This window comes from Ranitomeya variabilis, chromosome 2 (assembly GCF_051348905.1).
Source record: "Ranitomeya variabilis isolate aRanVar5 chromosome 2, aRanVar5.hap1, whole genome shotgun sequence".
Classification (NCBI taxonomy): domain Eukaryota; kingdom Metazoa; phylum Chordata; class Amphibia; order Anura; family Dendrobatidae; genus Ranitomeya; species Ranitomeya variabilis.
Window position 1 is genome coordinate 427,482,157 of NC_135233.1, and position 21,105 is coordinate 427,503,261.

General features: G+C 49.3%; 1 protein-coding gene across 3 annotated transcripts in view; it reads right to left on the reverse strand.

Moving 5' to 3' along the window:
- Window positions 1-21,105, reverse strand: part of LARGE2 (LARGE xylosyl- and glucuronyltransferase 2) — a 42,053-nt gene that overhangs the window by 15,839 nt on the left and 5,109 nt on the right. Inside the window, exons 2-4 of one of the 3 annotated variants that reach the window (XM_077286913.1) lie at window positions 18,138-18,486; window positions 17,421-17,632; window positions 6,310-6,385 (exon numbers count right to left, since the gene is read on the reverse strand). The gene's annotated coding sequence lies outside the window, so the exon portion shown is untranslated. The remainder of the gene's footprint in view (window positions 1-6,309; window positions 6,386-17,420; window positions 17,633-18,137; window positions 18,487-21,105) is intronic. The other 2 variants (XM_077286911.1, XM_077286914.1) reach the window with 2 other exon arrangements.

Consider the following 21,105-nt stretch of genomic DNA (forward strand, 5'->3'; position numbering starts at 1 on the left):
TCTGAGACAGTTACAGCCATCCATAATGGGGAGATTCTCTAGATGCTTTGCAGGACAAATAACCCCTTTCAGATGCTTCCTCCAGCTCCCGGGAGGGAGACATTGCTGGAAGTCGCATTTATAAAGCAGCCAGTAAGTGGAGCAGGAGCTGTACACATCTGTGCGCTGACGGCTCCCTCTAGTGGCAGCTGCAGCAGCCAGGATTTCATCATTTCTCTCTGTGGCTGTTTGGAGAAGGGTCAGAGCAGCACTTTTTATCGGGACCCTCGATCCTGTAATGGTTGATAAATCTTTCTAATAGCCTGACCCCACTAATAGCGGATTCAGCTTGTAAACTATTATGTCGGCTCTGCTACATCGGTCTCATCCTACAAAAACGTAACATCCGAGGTGAAGATGGTGGCGTCCCCCTGGCGCGGCTCCCGGACTCGTTCAGCCATTATTTGCTGAGATAATCCTTTTTGTGCGTTCACTTCCTTCACCTTTGTTTTGTGAGACGTCGTGCTGAAGTCTCAGCAGCCGATTCCTGAAAAGAGCCGGGTGATCGAGCGATCACTTGATTTCACATATCTGAGGATCGGCTGCAAAAAAAAAAAAAAAAAAAAAAAAGAGGCGTCGTGACCTCGGCTTCAAGAAACGACGACGTGTGTGACAAAGCTTCTTGGTGAAATCTTTGCTTTGCACAGAAACTATTAAAAAAAACAAAAACAAAAACAACTTTCATCCCATAAACTTCAGTGGCGGGATTGAGGGTTTCTCGGTAATTTGCTTCCCAACAAGCGATATAGGAGAAGCGTCGGTGGAGGATCAGCACTTACTCCGTGGTCTGATTTTATCATGTCCGGCTCTATACACGGCACTGCAGACCCCACGGGGATCCTGCACAGGCGAACAGCATATCCAAGACTGATGGTCCTTTTTAAAAGGCCACTGGAGGAGTCCGCCATAGTGTGCGATACACAAGCAGCCACTTACGCTGTGGCTTCATGTTCCTAATCCGCAGACAGATCATCATGTGCATTTTTGCTTTGCATGTAAAGACAAGACATTAATGTCTACCCCCGATCTCTCATTCCACCTGGGAGGCCCTGAGACTTGTGGGAAACTTCCCTGGTGTCACGTCTGAATGCCAGAATGCCATCAATGACACCAAGTCATCCATTGCCTTTTTTTTTTGCAAAATCTGGCCCCTCTGGAGACATCAGCCATCGGGCCACACACCAGACCCCACGTCAGCCATCGGACCTCACACCAGACCCCACGTCCGCCATCGGGCCTCACACCAGACCCCACGTCAGCCATCGGGCCTCACACCAGACCCCACGTCAGCCATCGGGCCTCACACCAGACCCCACGTCAGCCATCGGGCCACCCATCAGACCCCACGTCAGACATCGGGCCACACACCAGACCCCACGGCGGCCATCGGGCCACACACCAGACCCCACATCGGCCATCCGGCCACACACCAGACCCCACGTCGGCCATCGGGCCACACACCAGACCCCACGTCAGCCATCGGGCCACACACCAGACCCCACGTCAGCCATCCGGCCACACACCAGACCCCACATCAGCCATCCGGCCACACACCAGACCCCACATCAGCCATCCGACCACACACCAGACCCCACATCAGCCATCCGGCCACACACCAGACCCCATATCAGCCATCCGGCCACACACCAGACCCCACGTCAGCCATCCGACCCCACACACCAGACCCGCGTTAGGTTTGGCTAATTCTGCACATTATGGCAGTGGGATAAGCGACAGCCAAAGCCGCCACCCTCAGACGTCTGCGCACGGCGCCATTAAGCGCTCAGACCCCAGGACACAAGCTTTCCAGATTACACAAGTACAATGTCTCTCGCCCGCAGCAATAATAAGGCAATCACGCCATAGAAGGGAAATTATAGGCGCAGATTGCAGTGTCGGGGGTGAAGCAGCTCTGAGGATCCTGCCCCACTAAGTACATTAAAAAAGTTCTGTGAACTTTACAAATTCCTGAAACGCTTCACCCGCCTGGCACACATCTCCCTGCACGCACCTATGACGCCGCCGCTCTCCTCACAGAGCCGTGTTTACCAACCTATAATCCAGGAACCTGAAAGCTCTGGTTATGGACTTATTATAATCCCATCAGATCGGCCCGGAGGGGGAGGGGAGGTTTCCCCGTATTACAGAGCGGACCCTCGTGCTGCACTCACATCTGCATTGTGGATTCTGCATGATGGACACCACTGACGCCAGGAAGACCCCACAGACTTATAAATAAAGTCCGGGGTCTTCATGGCGGGGGTTTGCTAATAGGATGAAAACTTCTAAATCAGTGACAGAAGTAACAAGACCGACAATGCAGATGAGAACACTACCCAAATACACACAACTATCTGCACATACTGCAGGGAGAAAAGTATTAGGACCCACTGGAGTCAGGCTTTCTCCTTCAGTCCCATCACCTACTGGTGTATAACATAAGGCCCCATCGCCCCCGGTATATAACCTCCGGCCCCATCGCCCCCGGTATATAACATCGGGCCCCATCGCCCCCGGTATATAACCTCCGGCCCCATCGCCCCCGGTATATAACATCGGGCCCCATCGCCCCCGGTATATAACATCCGGCCCCATCGCCCCCGGTATATAACATCCAGCCTCATTAATCCAGGTATATAATCTCCGGTCCCATCGCCCCCGGTATATAAAATCCGGCCCCATCGCCCCCGGTATATAACATCCAGCCCCATTAATCCCGGTATATAATCTCAGGCCCCATCGCCCCCGGTATATAACATCCAGCCTCATTAATCCCAGTATATAACATCCGGCCCCATCGCTCCGGTATATAACATCCAGCCTCATTAATCCCGGTTGTAGCGTTTCCCTTAATTCGGGTCTTGGGGGGGACACTCGCTTGGCACGGGAATAACGCATCCAGGCTCGGTTTTCTTACAAAACACAATCCGGTTTATTAAACTTCATAAACCACATGACATACAGTCTATTTCATTATATCCATGAACTTATCACGACCACCAGTTTGTTCATGCAGCAGATAAACTTCTCTCCCATATATTACAATCCCCTTGTCCGGGGTTACCTTTCAGGAGTTCCACTCCTCACGCTGACTTCACGTCAGTCCCTGGTCCTCAACACAGAAAGTCCAGGTCTACGGTCTCTAGGTGCTTCCAGGACGTCTCCACTCCCCAGGAGACTTCAACACTGACCGTCCAGGTCGACGGTCTCTCAGTGCTTCCAGGACACCTCCACTGCCAGGAGACTCCAACACTGACCGTCCAGGTTCACAGGTCTCTCAGGTGCTTCCAGGACGTCTCCACTGCCGGGGGACTCCAACACACAGACTGCTCATTGCCAAAACCCAACCATGTGCTATTCAGGACTCCTATTCCCCAGGACTTCCAACACAGGTTTCCAGGCCCTTGCACTTGGACCACTCAGAACCAAACACAGGAACCATGTGACCCACACCCTGGTCACATTACATACCTGTAACCACTCCCCTGGGTGAGAGTGTGGGCGTGTGTGGCTAGTTTGACCGGCCCATCTCTCATAACTAGCCCTGCCAGTCTCCCAATAAAACTACACATTTACATGTGGGACTACAGGTCCCAGACCACAACATAATCTTCAGACTGACAGCGCAGAGTGTCCTCCTCTGCGACACACATACCGGCCATCTACAATTCGGCCGGACTTTGTCTCATCACAACTATGCCTCCAAGTGCATCCCGAAGTGTACACGCAGCACCCCCTGGCCGTAATATTGGTCACTGCACCACACGGTATATAATCTCCGGCCATATCGCCCAGTATATAACATCTGACCATCGCCCCGGGTATATAACATCCGGCCCCATCACCCCAGTGGATAACATCCGGCCCCATCTCCCCCAGTGGATAACATCCAGTTCAATTGCCCCCGGTATATAGCCTCAGGCCCCCCCCCCCCATGCTGCCTTTACTACAGCAATATATTTATGCTTCCTTCTCACACATTTGTGATTTTTTTCTCCTCTACATTGAAATAATTATGTCTTATTTTAATATTAATAAATGTTAGATGATTTTTTACACTTTTTTCCATTCATTTTTCTGTAATATTTCCAGCAGATAAATAATAAATCCCGTTGCTGTGGAAACAAGTGATATCTGTGACGAGCACATGTACTAAGTATCAGTGGAGAAAGTTTTGGCATTCTGAAGTTTGTGATTAGGAAAGTTAACCCCGTCAGGTGAAGATCGGAACTTCAGCAGAAACTTTCTAAAAGGCGTCTTATTTTTACAGGATTATGCGATGCCCAAAAAGTTTCGTAATTAAAAAAAATAAAATACCTACATAATATAAATGAAATTGCTGATCATCTGCCTTATTCTTCTGAATATTATCCCTTTCCAAAACTCAAAAGAAGAAGTTTGCTGCAGGTTTCAGGAGAATGGAAAGAAAGCCCTTTACGTCACAGAGCTGGCGAGCCGCCGTCCATTACCCGGATTTTCTCGGCTTTTCTGATCTGCTCTGGGAACGGTAACCGGATCCGGCGGCTTTGTACATACCTGTGTCTCCAGATCCCCTTCATGTGTGTAATGGGAGGAGGGGGTCCGGAGATGAATAGGTGTAAGAGGAGGGGTCGGCCGCCGGAGACTTGTGGATGTAGAGGAGGAGAAATTAATGTGACAGTAATTAAGAACTTATTAACTTCACTTTCAAGGTCAAAACTTTCCTGGCTGAAAGTAAAAATCCGAGATCCAAGGAGACGGGAAAGAGTGTGATCCTGAAGGTGGGATTTAGGCGAGATCCATTTTGTAAATCAGTGCACCTGTGACCACCCGGTCAGCAGATCTCCAGATCTGACAGCCCCATATACGCAGCATATACTGTATCTCTATACTGCTCAAGACACCATTCATTTCAATAGAATTTTATTTTTATTTTTTTGGGGGGGAGGGTACATTGTCAACATGCAGCAACTCCTGGTGCCGGCGTATAGAGGGGTCCTAACCGTGGTATACCCATACTGCCAATTAGGCAAATGGAAAGGGAGGGGGTCGTCCAAAATAGACAACCCTGGAATAGGTTTTTATTAAACTTTCCTTTATGTGATATGTAAAAAAAAATAATAATAATAATAATAATAAGAAGAAAGGGGAATAAGTTATTGATCAAGGGGGGTCCAAACACTAAGAAACAAATCCACCGATCAGAAGAAAAGGCCCGAGTCAGAATGGACCGGACCCCCAGCGATCGATTCACCACCTATGGGACGATCAAACGTCAATTCTCGGGATTAATGGGGGCCCACCAATAAGTTGTCACGTATCTCCTTTAAGTGTCTGAGCCCGGTGTTCCCCTATAGCCCCCCATTATATACGTTATATCCTAGTAGCCATCAGCAACCTGCGGCACTCCAGCTGTTGTGAAACTACATCTCCCAGCAGGCACTCGCTCCACTGTCACACCTATCACACCATGCCTGGAAGTTGTAGTTTCACCACAGATGGAGATCTGCAGGTTACTGATCGCTGATCCACAGCAGATTGGAGAGAAAACAATCCCTGTAGTATAGGTGACAGCAGATTCCCAGCTCGCTGCTGCATCTCCTCTACATTGTTTCAGATGACTTTACACAAACTTAATCTTGTCCAAGATTCAAGGTCAGAGAGCCGGTGACACGGAGACGTCAGCCCTGCGGCACACAGCCGCCATTCTCCTGTGTTCATACATTATGTATACGCGCCCACACCGTACATCGGACACACAACCGATTGTGTCTGCAGGATCCGCGGTGAAGAATCCGGCTCTGTCTCATTCTCCTGGCACCGAACGCTGAAAACACCGAAGAGGAAACGACGGACGAAGAAAGTACACGAGCCGGATACAGACCTGCTGGAGAGTGTGTTCAGGATCCTTTTTGCCAAGCGTCACCATTGGAACATAACTTTCTACTTCTTACAGCTGCGGTTTTGCTACAGTGACGATACAGCATTGGCTCAATTATTATACCTGCACTGATACATTGTAGCAATCTATCAGGACAGGAGACAGGTTTGCTGTGCTCCAGAGTATTGTCTAGACCAGATACAATTGAAGCAAACCCTCAGCTGTGAGAAACACCAACTCAGTAAAGTTTTTTTTTTAAAGCATGTTTCAATTCACTGACAGCAAGCAGAGTTGGAAAACGTCTAGAAGTTGATGCATAAATTGTGGTAGACTTTAAAAAAAAAAAATCTTAAAGCTGTATGCACGAAAAATAATGTCCAGTCCATGATCTTGTGCCGCGGAGCACTCACCTTCTCAGGAGCAGCCGAGGACGATGTCACAATCCTAGAGATTCCTTGCACTTTTCTTCTTCCAGATGTCTCCTTGCTGTGGAGAGAGGGAGGGACAGATTAAGTCTCAGGCCTCAAAAGCAAAAAGAAGCAGAAAAGAAGGAACGTGCGGCCCCTCCCATACCTGCCCAAGCCCCTTCCCCCTCAGCCTGACCTCCCCCAGTAATCACCTCCCTGCAATGGCAGATATTCAGTGTTATCAGATGATAGAAGAACCAGAAATAACCACGGCTACGACAAACTATATAAAGCGTGGCCACCCAAACCGGACCCTCACGTCCGCAGCCTAAATGTAGCGGAAAGTAAATATATACCTGGACACAGAAGAAATTATTGTTATTTATCAAAGGGGAGAAAATGTGGAAATATTCAAATTGCAAAATAAATAAAAAGGAAATAATTAATTTTCATTTAGAATTTTATATTATTATGTTAGATTTTTCATTATTACAATTTTTTTGCTTCTTAAAACAGGTAAAAAAAAATAAAATAAAAGATAGGGCCACCTGGTGGTTGAGTTTGTAAAACAACGATTTATCACATGTAATGGGAAGATACAGCCTGCGGAAATAAAATGTGAAATGTGCTCCTGTGGAATAGTTACAAAGTGTGTTTAAAAAAAAAAAAAAGTTAAATGAAACACTAGACCTATTATGTAAAAGGTAATAAAAAAAAAAAAAAGGTCGCCACCTAGTGGCCAATTCTGAAGAAATTGAAACTATTACATCCAGTAGCAGATTCACAGCTGTTCTTTTTTTTAGTAGGGAAAGATGCATAACAGGCTGCATGGAGCACAGCTATCACTCCCAATGTTCTCAATAAAGTCTGTTTGGCCGTGGATGGATGGATAGATAAGGGGGAAGACGAACGCTTGGTGGACATAGCAGATTAGTATGAGTGCACGCCACGGACCGCGGGGGGAATGTGACATGCCACGGACCATGGGGGGGAACGTGACATGTCACAGACTTGTATGTACCCCTCGCCCCGGATGTGCCCCTGTCCATCATCGCCGCAGTCCCTATGGCAATGCTCATGTGGATTTGGTCCTGACAATGCAGCTTCTCTGGTTGGACTGATGGATTTATAATTGCTTCCATCATATTTCGAGGAGGCGGCTCTGGCGCACATGGAGGAATGTGTCACGTACATGTGAGGACAGATCCCGCCACATATTTCTCTGCACACATCCTGGAGGACTCTGCTGGGACAAGAAGCAGCAAGAACCCTGAGAGGAGACCTGAGGAGCGATGCTACAAGAGGGAAATCTGGAATGTGCCCATTACCTGCAGGTCTGGGTGTCAAAAGTGAAAAGAAAGTAACCGGCGAGTAGTAACAATATCCATACAGGTTACTGGTCTGGAGGATTGGGGGGGTTAACGTCTCCATGACTGATCTCCATAAGCCTCGCCGGGGAGGGTCATGAAGAATGTCGCTCTGTGGAGAACCCGACAAGTGCAATTATTGTACAGGCAGATCATTCATGAACTCATATATATGGAGAATAGTATGTGCCCCCTCCTTAATCTCCTCTGGGGGCTTCTCTGACCTCCCATCCTACATCCATAGACATTAATATGGAGAATAGCATGTGCCCCCTCCATATTCTCCTCCGGGGGCTTCGCTGACCTCCCCCCATCCTACATCCATAGCCATTAATATGGAGTCGCTCCTCTGCAGATATAACGGCTCCGCTCTTCTGGGAAGGATTTCTACAAGATTAAGGAGGCGTCTGTGGGAATTATTGCCCAATTGTGGGGTCAGACCCTGATGTTGGGGGGAGGCCGGGCTCACATTCTCCATTATAGGTTGGGGTCCGGGCTCTCTGTGGCCGCTCGTGTCCCCTCCATGTCTGTAAGGAGCTTGTACACTGGGCTCAGTCATGGGGGGCAGATAAGGGTCTTCCCCAAACTGTTCCCACAAAGTTGAAGCTACAATTGTCCACAATGTTTTGTGCTGAAGATTAAGATTTCCCATCACTGGAGCTGAGGGTCCGAGGCCGCCCCCAGATAACAGCCGACAGCATTATCCCCTCCACCACTTGTACAGGGGGCACAATGCAGTCAGGGGGGAACGTCGTCCTGGAGTCACCAAACCCAGACTCCTCCATCAGACACAGAGAAGTGCGATCCGTCACTGCACAGAACACGTCTCCTCCAGAGTCCAGTGGTGGCGGCTTTACACCACTCCATCCGATGCTCTGCATTGTGCTTGGTGATGTACGGCTGCATGCAGCTGCTCGGCCATGAAGCTCCCGGCGGGGGCGCAGAGTTTGTACTGATAACAGAGGAGGTCTGGACTCTGCAGTTATGGGTGGTGACTTCTGTCCTGTTGTCGTCAGCACTCGGGACCCACTCTGTAACGTTACGGGGTCTCCTCTTCGTGGCTGAGTTGCTGCGGTTCCTTCCACTTCTCAATAACATGACTCACAGGTGATGGGGAAGATGCAGGAGGAAGAAATGTCATGGACGGACGTGTTACCCCGGTGGCTCCTATTACAGGCCCGTGCTGGGATCAGGAGCTCCGCACCACCGGCCGCTCTGTCACACGGTAGTAATGGCGGACAGTATGGTGGGGGCCGGAGGGAGGCAGCGGAGGGGTTGGAGGAGTCTGAGCTCAGCGACTATGGGGTGCGGCCCAGGACTTTTCTACGTCCATTCTTGATTCCCTTTCACTCATCCGCATGCAGCTAATAATTACCTCACATTGCTGCAGAAATACGTTTTAATGGTAATTACCCCTCATTATACAGCATTAATAACCCGCACAGTGCGGACCCCACGGGATCCCGCCCGCACCAGTAATGGATTATTCATTGCCCCCAGACAATATCAGCGCGCTAGGATCCATAAACAGCACAGGGATCTGAGGTAAAATGCTGGAGACGGGTCCTCCCCACACAGCCAACGTCACAGCTCCAGGCTGGAGACGGGAATCAGACTCGACCACCAAAGACCATAACTAAAATACAGGAGTCATAAAAACATTACTAGAATTAAATCGTAAAATGAACGAGTTTCCTACACACAAGGGAGGGAGGCCGCCATCTTGGACCTCAAAAATCAAAACTGGAGGGAAAAGGACTCTCTGATGCTTATAGCAACCAACCAGCATTCAGCTTTCAGATTGTCCACTGCTGGGGAAAATGAGATCTGCGCTCTTATTGGTTGTAAGGGCAGAAAGCACACATCAGCCAATCAGAGATCAAATTTTACTTCCCAACTAGCTCTGAGGTAAAATGAAAGCCAATATATAAGTATCATAGGTTCTTCTGCACATCTTTTTTTTTAATTGTGCAACCCACAGAAACATTCTTTGTGTCGGTCTGAACTATTCTCTTTTGTACAATTTTTGTCCAAATTAAAAAAAAAAAGTTATCTAAAAGGAAAGAAAAATACAAAAAAAATCAGGACAATTCATCCACCTGACGTAAAAAACACTACACGATATAAAAAAAATAGAAACAGAGGGTTCCGGCCTGCTGGGGGTCTCCGGTGTGAGGGTGGCTGTTGTGTAATGAGCCGAGCGATACTTTGCGCTCGTCCCAGGACACACAATGCTGGTAAGATCACACTTATCGCTTTGGCCTCCTCTGGACACCATTGTCCTTCCTTGCAGCGGCTGCTTACACGCAAGTCAATTTCACAAGATTTTTGGACTGAGCAAGTGATATTTAAAGGGGTTGTCCACTCCCAGGCGTGTTTTCTCTGTGCCAAAGCTCGGCAGGTACAGAACCCAAATCTGCTGCAGATGGGACAATCGTGAAGGAAAGGCAACAAGCCCAGTCACAGCAAAAAACAACATCAAGAGAGAAACCATGTTTGCAAATATGCAAATATGAAAGAAATGATGGCTGCACTCACCGATCTCTTGCAGGTAACTTTATTTAAATTCCATCTTCACGGCACGGGGGTGTACATAAAAGACCTGTGAGAGCCGAATATTTGCATCGGATAGTACAGTTATTTCCGGCTATTGCACCCGTGATCAGGAGTTGAGCAGCGCTACAGTATACGCATAGGAGCTCCATTTGTGGGAACGGACAGTGCGGGTGCTATTTCTTTGCATGTTTGCAAATATGTCTCATTAAAAATTTGCACCCACGTCTCTATGGTAACAGACTACAAACAAACCTCATGTAGTCGGATCCAAAGGCAAATTCCTGTCATTTTCTTCCCCTACCTTCTGCTGACAAATCACATTTATGTAAAGGAAGAAGTGTAGGATTAATGGTAGTAAGTCAGCGGGATGATAGCAAGCAGGTGATAGACCTATAGATCATAACTATGGAGACACATAGGTAAGCAATTGTTAAATGGTGAAACTAAGACCTGGCCACAAATAGCCGCATGTGTCCACCATCACGATACCGGGCGTGGGTATGCGTCCACCATCACCGGTACTGGGCGTGGGTATGTGTCCACCATCACCGGTACCGGGTATGTGTCCACCATCACTGGGGGTGGGTATGTGTCCACCATCACCGGTACCGGGTGTGGGTATGTGTCCAACATCACCGGTATCGGGCGTGGGTATGTGTCCACCATCACCGGTAGTAGGTATGCGTCCACCATCACCGGTACAGGGCGTGGGTATGCGTCCCCCATCACCGGTACCGGGCGTGGGTATGCGTCCACCATCACCGGTACCGGGCGTGGGTATGCGTCCACCATCACCGGGCGTGGGTATGCGTCCACCATCACCGGTACCGGGCGTGAGTATGTGTCCACAATCACCAGTACCGGGCGTGGGTATGTGCCAACAGTCCATTACAGGGATTGCATCAGCGCAGGGTGAGGTCATGATAATTATACACGGAGCACCATCACGTAAGCCCTGGAATCGCAGCCAAGGCTGGAGGGGATCCTGCTAAATTTAGGGAGAGGGCAGGATATCATTGGTATGATGGGGACGCCTCGCCTTCGCCTTACAGCAATTATTATCTCTCGACAGCGCGGACAGAAGCGCAGGTTCTTTACTCATTAGAAAGTGAATCTCTGCCTTAAGGCAAAAAGAAATCTGATCCTTCCATCCACTAAGTGAATTTTCAGTGATGCTGGGAGGATAAGTTGGCCGGAGACAAAGTAGAGCGGAGTCACAAATTGTAAATGCTAAATAAAAGAGGAAATAAAAGTGACGGACGTAATTGTGTCATCCTTAAGGAGGTATTTCCAGCTCCAAGATCCTATCCCAATATGTCGTAGGTGTAATAGTAATAATAATAATAATATTTTCAAATAGCTCCAATTAAAAAATGTAGTATAGTTCTTCTGATTCACTCTCTCACCCACCCCTGGTGCAGCATTGCAGTAGACTAGGTATCCATGGTTACGACCTCTCATACAGTGACAGTTAGTTGCTAATGGTCCTAACCATGGATACCTAAGGCTACTGCAATGCCCTGCACATGGGGTAAGTGACAGATTATCAGAAGAACAGTACCCCATATAATTGGAGGCATTTGCCAATATTATTATTATTATTACACATACTACATCAGAACTAAGATCGTGGGGGAGGCGATGGCTCTCAGAACTGATGGATGACATATTGAAATCTTTTGAATGAAGCTGTTATGATTAATAAGCTCAAATGTCGAGATCGAAGCTCGCACCGATCGCATCTGTCACTCAGGTGTCGGCCATGTTATACAGAATGATAGAAACATGGCTTCCTTCTGTCATAAACAGGGAAAGGTTACAGCATCCAATCAGAGCGCAACTTTCATTTTACCAGAGCATATTAAACAATGAAAGCTGCGCTGTGTTTGGTTGCTACGGGCAACAGGTAGTTTCCCATTATAGTCATTTTTAATAATTGAGGCCTACATCTACTTTACAAGGTTTAATAAATGAAAAATATATAAAGCCTCGTCCAAAATGCAGGTCGGAAACTCCCGACCACTAATGTGTGAGCCAGCACTTACAGGAAGCAGCGAGGGGCCATATATTGTGCTGGAATAATGGACTATGGACCTTGTGCGACAGCGAGGAAGCCTGACAGACACGCACGGCGTCGAATGAGGAGGGGACAGGAGCTGAAAATAAGAACCGGCGCTGTGTGAAAATCCATTAAACCCACGACCGGCCGCGTCACGGCCCACACAGACAGATTCCCAGGGAGTGTTCACACACAGCACTTGTTTCCTGCATGAAAACACACCGGCTAAAGCCAGAGGACCACAGCGGGAATATACACGCTGGGCTGAGGTTGCTGATGCTTTTATTTTTTTTGTGCCATATTTTTTTTTTCTTTTTTTATTACAAACACACATACATAAACACAATTTAGACTGACTCGGTTTAAAAAAAAAAAATTTGTGGGAAAAACAAAATGCATGTTCCTGCTTTGAAATGGCTCCTAATAAAATCCACAAAAAATGGAAAAAAAAAAAAACGCTTTAAGAATTTAGGAATCTATATTGAAATTTATGGGATGAGTAAGTGAAGTGTTTTGTTTTTTTAAGGAAGATTTCAGAGCTGACTGTGTGACCCCATTTTTATTGCGAGTTAGGAAACAAAACAACAAAAAAAAAAGTCCAGCCATTGTCGTTAGAAACAGCAGCCGCCATATTCTGCGGGAATGGTTAAATGACGAGCACCCTGTTTTTGCTGAACCATCCGTAACAACGGACCCCGCACATGTGCCAAATTCCACGCTGTCAGCGCCCAGTTAAATCAGCCATTAGGAGAAACACGACGACAACGTACAGGGGAACACTGGCACTACCATCAATCACTTTAGCTGTGGTTGCTAGGAGAGTTTCCAAAGTTTTGGCAGTTGCCTAGCAACAGACACTACATTGGGCGACATTGCTCCGGCAGCGGCTGGTGGGCATATTTATATATTATATGGCGCCACTGTATTCAGTAACGCCGCACATGGATTTAACTCCTTCCTGTCAAGGCCAATTTCCGTTGTTGCACATTCATAATTTTTTTTTTTTTTTATTTGTGTAGTTTTATGCTTCATTTTACCGTACAACATCCTGAAAAAAAAAAGGAAAGCGAAATAGTGAAAAAATACTTTTGCCATTTGTTTTTGAGTTTTGTTTTCACCAATGCCATTATTTTTTAATCCTATGAAGCCCAGATCGGAGCACCAAGATGGTGGCAGCAGCCGTGGCAAAAAGGTGGCTCCACGTAATTTTGTCACAAGCTAAAAATGGCTGCGCGGATCTATAAATAGGAGCTTAATAAAGAGGAAGGGAGCTCTATATACCACCACCTGCGGCTACAGAGGCTGAGGCTTGCACCCCCTTGCATGTACCTGTACGGAGAGTCACTACAAGTCCCAGCACAGAACAGTAAGAGTCCAGGACGTGGCAAAGGTTCCTTGCTGAACACCAGGCGCCTACATGACAATGACGAGCTTTCAGGAGCGCAGTTATGTAGTTACAGACTCCTGGTGGATCAAAGCTCCAGAGTCCGGACACAAAACTTTCCCAAGACGTCGGGAAAGATAAACGTGAGCCGGAGATTAGAGAGCAGGGCCGGCGTCAGGACAAGCCTTGTGTTCTCTGCATCCGAGTCCCCCCTAATCCCTGGTACCACTAATAACCGGACGCACGGAGGGGCAGGTGCGCCCCAGGCAGTGGCGGCCATCAGTCTTCGCACCCGGTAATGATGTGTTTTGCCGAATCTATGGGTAAAACTTGCATGAAATGGAAGCAAATCCTCTTAGTCTTCATTTTTCTCCCATGACCAATTACTGAAATCCCACAAATCCCAATACGGGGGCGCCGGTAGTAGCCCCCCGCCGGAGACTCCAGAAATCAGCACCTTACAATAAGAAATTATTTTATTATAATATTATTATAACATAATATTATAATTATAATAATATTCATATTTTATTATATATTAATTATACATAGCTCTAATTATGTTTGATTTTCTCAATGTCGATTTTTATTCTATTTTCGGCACAGGATTATGGGGGCAGCAGTCTTATCCGAGCAGCTGTTAACAGCACTTAGAGATCTGCTTTACAGCAGTATTCGCATGGAGCAGAGGCAGCAAAAAGTCCATGGACTTCTATGGGGGGAGTGTTGTAGGCACGCTGTTACCATCACCTATCGACTTCTATGGGGAAGTGTTGTGGCAACGCTCTGTGACCTTCATCTATTGACTTCTATGGGGGGAGTGTTGTGGGCATGCTGTTACCATCACCTATCGACTTCTATGGGGGAGTGTTGTGGGCACACTCTGTGATCATCATCTATTGACTTCTATGGGGGAGTGTTGCGGCAACGCTCTGTGACCATCACCAATCGACTTCTATGGGGGAAGTGTTGTGGGAACGCTTTGTGACCATCATCCATCGACTTCTATGGGGGGAGTGTTGTGGGCACGCTCTGTGACCATCACCTATCGACTTCTATGGGGGGAGTGTTGTGGGCACGCTCTGTGACCATCATCCATCGACTTCTATGGGGGGGGGGAGTGTTGTGGGCACGCTCTGTGACCATCTCATCTGTCGACTTCTATGGGGAGAGTATTGTGGGCACGCTCTGTGACCATCATCTATTGACTTCTATGGGGGAGTGTTATGGGCAAGCTCTGTGACCATCATCTATTGACTTCTATGGGGGAGTGTTGCGGACACGCTCTGCGACCATCATCTATTAGCTAAAAAATGTTGAGATTAAAAAAACACAAACGTGATAACTCTCCTCGATCTCCCACAGAAAACAACCACTTTAAAAGGTCAAAGGTGTCATATTAGTGGGGGGGGGGCCAACACCCGGCAGCAATCCGCTGATGTGGTAAATACAGTATACAAAGCGGAAACAGCCCAGCGCCATACACTGTAGCGGCCGTCCTCGGACTGCAGCTCACATCCCATTCACTTCAATAGGAGCCGAGCTGCTGTACCCGACCAGACCTGTGATTAACACAAGAATAAAGGCCACTGTTACATGGACACTTGCTAAACTGTGATTGAGAGGCAGCTTGTTTGAAGCACAGAACTACATTTAACACTACGACTGCCATCAACAAATGCCCCGAAGCGAACAATCACCTACAGAACAGCATCCGCTGAGAGTAGTAGTGCACGCTATATGTCATTATCTAGGGAGCTGCCGATTCACTGGCTTCCCAAACATGCAGCGATGCTCTGCCAGTCACCCATGTTGGCACACTTGATACCAGCCTGACAAAAACAAACTACAAGAGCGCCAGGAAAGTGTGCACAGCTCCGCCAATATTGACTCTGCCCTGCAGTCTGTCGTTAGCGTCTGATTACAGGAGAAGAGCCGGCTGTCACCTGCACGGTGGATACACAGAGCGTCATCCCGTCCAGCTGTGCTCACAGGACACGAGGCTGCGAAACGCGCCCTGCAGAGCCGCACACGGACTATACACAGAGCGTCATCCCGTCCAGCTGTGCTCACAGGACACGAGGCTGCGAAACGCGCCCTGCAGAGCCGCACACGGACGTATAGGTATATATATGTATACACAGAGCGAATGCCAAGAGTGTGCAAAGCAGTCATCAAAGCAAAAGGTGGCTACTTTGAAGAACCTAGAATATAAGACATAATTTCAGTTGTTTCACACTTTTTTGTTAAGTATATAATTCCACATGTGTTAATTCATAGTTTTGATGCCTTCACTGTGAATTTACAATTTTCATAGTTATGAAAATATAGAAAAATCTATAAATGAGAAGGTGTGTCCAAACTTTTGGTCTGTACTAATATATATGTATATATATATATATACACACACATACATACACTATATAATTGTGTAAGGGTCACTTCCGTCTGTCACGGCCTCTGTCTGTCATGGAATCCAAGTCGCTGATTGGTCGTGGCAAAACGCCCACGACCAATCAGAAACAGGCACAGTCCAGCGGCAACATGGCCGCTCCTTCCTCCCCGCAGTCAGTGCCCGCTCTATACTCCCCTCCAGTCAGCGCTCACACAGGGTTAACGCCAGCGTTAAAGGACCGCAGTGTAACGCACTCCATTAACGCAGCTATTAACCCTGGGTGACCAACTTTTTTTTACTATTGATGCTACCTATGCAGCATCAATAGTAAAAAGATCTGTTACAAATAATAATAATGAAAAAAAAAAGGTTATTCTCACCCTCCGAAGTGGCGCGGTGTCCTCGGCAGTGCAAGCGGCAGGTTCCGGTGCCAAGGATGCTATGCGAGAAGGACCTGCCATGACGTCACGGTCATGTGACAGCGACGTCATCACAGGTCCTGCGCGAGAAGGACTTGCCATGACGTCACGGTCATGTGACCGCGACGTCATCACAGGTCCTGCGCTCATACCAACCCTGGGACCGGAAGCTGCCGCCTTCACCGTACACAGGCGCCAGGACTTCAAGGGCACTTCGGAAGGTGAGTATATGTTTATTTTTTAATTTACGTCACTGGGCAATATACTACGTGGCTGTGCAATATACTACGTGGGCTGTGCAATATACTACGTGGGCTGTGCAATATACTACGTGGACATGCATATTCTAGAATACCCGTACACACCAGACAGGACAGGGACTATACAAGAGGACCGGATGCAGATGTTCTGGATATCTAAACTCCAGAAAAACGGACGCACAAAACTCCTCACTCCAAGAAATATCCATGGGTTGGTTCCACCATTTACTACTGTACCAGGCTACGATCTTCTTTGAAGGCCTCCCACTAGAACATGACTGAGGACACGCAGAGATTATTGATAGTGGCTGATAAGGACGCCCCCACAGATGGAGCCCCCACAGTGGCCCTAGCAGGGGTGGACAGATCAGTGGTGAAACCTGTGTAGGCACACAGGGGCCCAAGGTGTAAGGGGGCCACTTTCACCTCCAACGCAGCAAGCAGCTTTTGTTCCAGACACATGGGTCCATTATGAGGAGCGTTTTGGGGACTTCTTCTGTCTGCGTCCGCCCCTGTGGTTGAAGTAAGGACCTGGGGGAGATCAGCCAAGTTTTCCAGTACCAAGCTCCGCAGCTCGTTCTTCCATGGTCCTCTCACCATGGGGCACGTTACCATTTACTGTTGTCACTTTGTAGTAAGATGTGGAAACTTCACCGAGAATCCACCAAACTCACATTTATCCATCAGAGGGTGATGTATGAGCAGCACGGTGGCTCAGTGGTTAGCAGCACCGGAGTCCAGGATCCCAAACGCCACATCTGTATGGAGCTTGTATATTGCCCCCACGATTGCTCGGGGGATCTTTTCTGGATACTCCTTTCACTCCCACACTCCAAAAACAGTTTACTGCTGATATCGCTGCTGTCAATTTGCTGAGACATTTACCCTGTGTAAAAAAAAAAAAAACCTTCCCATGTGAACATAACCAAAGCCCAAAACCGGAACCCAGACGGGCAGCGTTACAGTAAGTGAGGCCCGCCTGCCGTCAATATCAATTCTGTTCTTCAGATCCTGACAAACATAGAAAAAAGAATTTCATATCGCAGATGTTCTCTATGGGGGCGACTCATCGAGACCAGGGGGGGTGCGCAAGTATTAATGGAGGGACCGCTGCTGTGCACCAACGTGACAAACCTCCAAGCATTGGGGGCCGCAACACATTTTTGCCTTAATTTACTAATGTCAGAAGCGCTCGGTCTCCTCCCGGCTAAATCCTGAAAACTTCTCATAAAAGAGGAGTGTGGATAAAAATGGCAACAAGTTACAAACTTGTGCAACATTTCATGGTTACAGATTCCTGGTGCAAACTCTCTGAAGATCCAATAATTTCCAGGTTACTGAGATTCGGAATTATTAGAAGACAAGTTTAGGCTTACTAAGAATGTACTCACATCTCCACTGCCTGACCCGTCATCGATCTTCACTCAGGAGCCCAACGTTCCTCACGCCGTCCTAAAATCCACCTGTCCTGACCTTCACAGCTCCACCTGCAGACGCCCCTGCTAACCTGGAACGGGGCAGTACTTGTCGCAGCCCACTCAGGATTTCCAGCCCACTCACTTCTTGATTAGTGGACGTTCATTTCACTCAAAAAGTTCCACTTTTTTTTTTTTTGCAGATTATTCAAATCTAAAAACTTCAGACCGGTCTTGGCGGAGCGGATAATTCCCGGGGCAGTAATTCCAGTAATCCCGCACCTTCGTCCTCCTCAGTCCTCAGTTTTCTTCCTTGTCTGTCATCCTGCGGGACACAAAGACAGATGGCCGGAGAGGCTGATCTCATGTCTCACAGCAACCCAGGGATATACATAGAGGCGCCCAAATATACCCCATGGCGGTCACTGATCTCCGAGCCATTTAACCCTTCAGACCCTGGAGAGGCTACACGATACTGCAGATAGGACAGTACCGGACCACCCGCTACGCTCCCGTTCTGGCCGGGGTCCTCCCACAGCAGAAAGTGTATTTTTAGGAAATGAGAAGGTGTCGGAGAAACAGATGGTATTTTTGGAAGCAAAAAAAGGGAAACTTTTTTTCCCTTTCTAAAACCACAAATGTCTCCTTATCGGACGGTTATACTGCCCACGGGGGGCTGATGGCCCATGCTAATAAAAGCCACAGAAACCACAGCGTCTGTAAATAGCGTCCGCCCCATCCCAGAATGTCAGTGATTGAGACAATCTCCAAACCACAAGTGGCTCCGAGACCGTCCGCTTATAGAAAGCCCAGCGTGACACAATATGGCAGCACTAATAGACAACCCGGCTATTCCTTGTGAATCCACTAAATACAGATTTAGATAGAGACTGACAGACAGACAGACAGACAGCGGCAGACAGACAGACAGACAGACAGACAGACAGCGGCAGGCAGACTGACAGACAGACAGACAGACAGCGGCAGGCAGACTGGCAGACAGACAGACAGACAGACAGACAGCGGCAGGCAGACTGACAGACAGACAGACAGCGGCAGGCAGACTGACAGACAGACAGCGGCAGGCAGACAGACAGACAGCGGCAGACAGACAGACAGCGGCAGACAGACAGACAGACAGACAGCGGCAGACAGACAGACAGCGGCAGACAGACAGACAGCGGCAGACAGACAGACAGTCTGCCTGCCTGTCTGTCTGTCTGCCTGCCGCTGTCTGTCTGTCTGTCAGCCTGCCTGTCTGTCTGTCTGCCTGCCGCTGTCTGTCAGTCAGTCAGTCTGCCTGCCGCTGTCTGTCAGTCAGTCAGTCTGTCTGCCGCTGTCTGTCAGTCAGTCAGTCTGTCTGCCGCTGTCTGTCAGTCAGTCAGTCAGTCTGCCTGCCGCTGTCTGACTGTCTGCCTGCCGCTGTCTGACTGTCTGCCTGCCGCTGTCTGACTGTCTGCCTGCCGCTGTCTGACTGTCTGCCTGCCGCTGTCTGACTGTCTGCCTGCCGCTGTCTGACTGTCTGCCTGCCGCTGTCTGACTGTCTGCCTGCCGCTGTCTGACTGTCTGCCTGCCGCTGTCTGACTGTCTGCCTGCCGCTGTCTGACTGTCTGCCTGCCGCTGTCTGACTGTCTGCCTGCCGCTGTCTGACTGTCTGCCTGCCGCTGTCTGACTGTCTGCCTGCCGCTGTCTGACTGTCTGCCTGCCGCTGTCTGACTGTCTGCCTGCCGCTGTCTGACTGTCTGCCTGCCGCTGTCTGACTGTCTGCCTGCCGCTGTCTGACTGTCTGCCTGCCGCTGTCTGACTGTCTGCCTGCCGCTGTCTGACTGTCTGCCTGCCGCTGTCTGACTGTCTGCCTGCCGCTGTCTGACTGTCTGCCTGCCGCTGTCTGACTGTCTGCCTGCCGCTGTCTGACTGTCTGCCTGCCGCTGTCTGACTGTCTGCCTGCCGCTGTCTGACTGTCTGCCTGCCGCTGTCTGACTGTCTGCCTGCCGCTGTCTGACTGTCTGCCTGCCGCTGTCTGACTGTCTGCCTGCCGCTGTCTGACTGTCTGCCTGCCGCTGTCTGACTGTCTGCCTGCCGCTGTCTGACTGTCTGCCTGCCGCTGTCTGACTGTCTGCCTGCCGCTGTCTGACTGTCTGCCTGCCGCTGTCTGACTGTCTGCCTGCCGCTGTCTGACTGTCTGCCTGCCGCTGTCTGACTGTCTGCCTGCCGCTGTCTGACTGTCTGCCTGCCGCTGTCTGACTGTCTGCCTGCCGCTGTCTGACTGTCTGCCTGCCGCTGTCTGACTGTCTGCCTGCCGCTGTCTGACTGTCTGCCTGCCGCTGTCTGACTGTCTGCCTGCCGCTGTCTGACTGTCTGCCTGCCGCTGTCTGACTGTCTGCCTGCCGCTGTCTGACTGTCTGCCTGCCGCTGTCTGACTGTCTGCCTGCCGCTGTCTGACTGTCTGCCTGCCGCTGTCTGACTGTCTGCCTGCCGCTGTCTGACTGTCTGCCTGCCGCTGTCTGACTGTCTGCCTGCCGCTGTCTGACTGTCTGCCTGCCGCTGTCTGACTGTCTGCCTGCCGCTGTCTGACTGTCTGCCTGCCGCTGTCTGACTGTCTGCCTGCCGCTGTCTGACTGTCTGCCTGCCGCTGTCTGACTGTCTGCCTGCCGCTGTCTGACTGTCTGCCTGCCGCTGTCTGACTGTCTGCCTGCCGCTGTCTGACTGTCTGCCTGCCGCTGTCTGACTGTCTGCCTGCCGCTGTCTGACTGTCTGCCTGCCGCTGTCTGACTGTCTGCCTGCCGCTGTCTGACTGTCTGCCTGCCGCTGTCTGACTGTCTGCCTGCCGCTGTCTGACTGTCTGCCTGCCGCTGTCTGACTGTCTGCCTGCCGCTGTCTGACTGTCTGCCTGCCGCTGTCTGACTGTCTGCCTGCCGCTGTCTGACTGTCTGCCTGCCGCTGT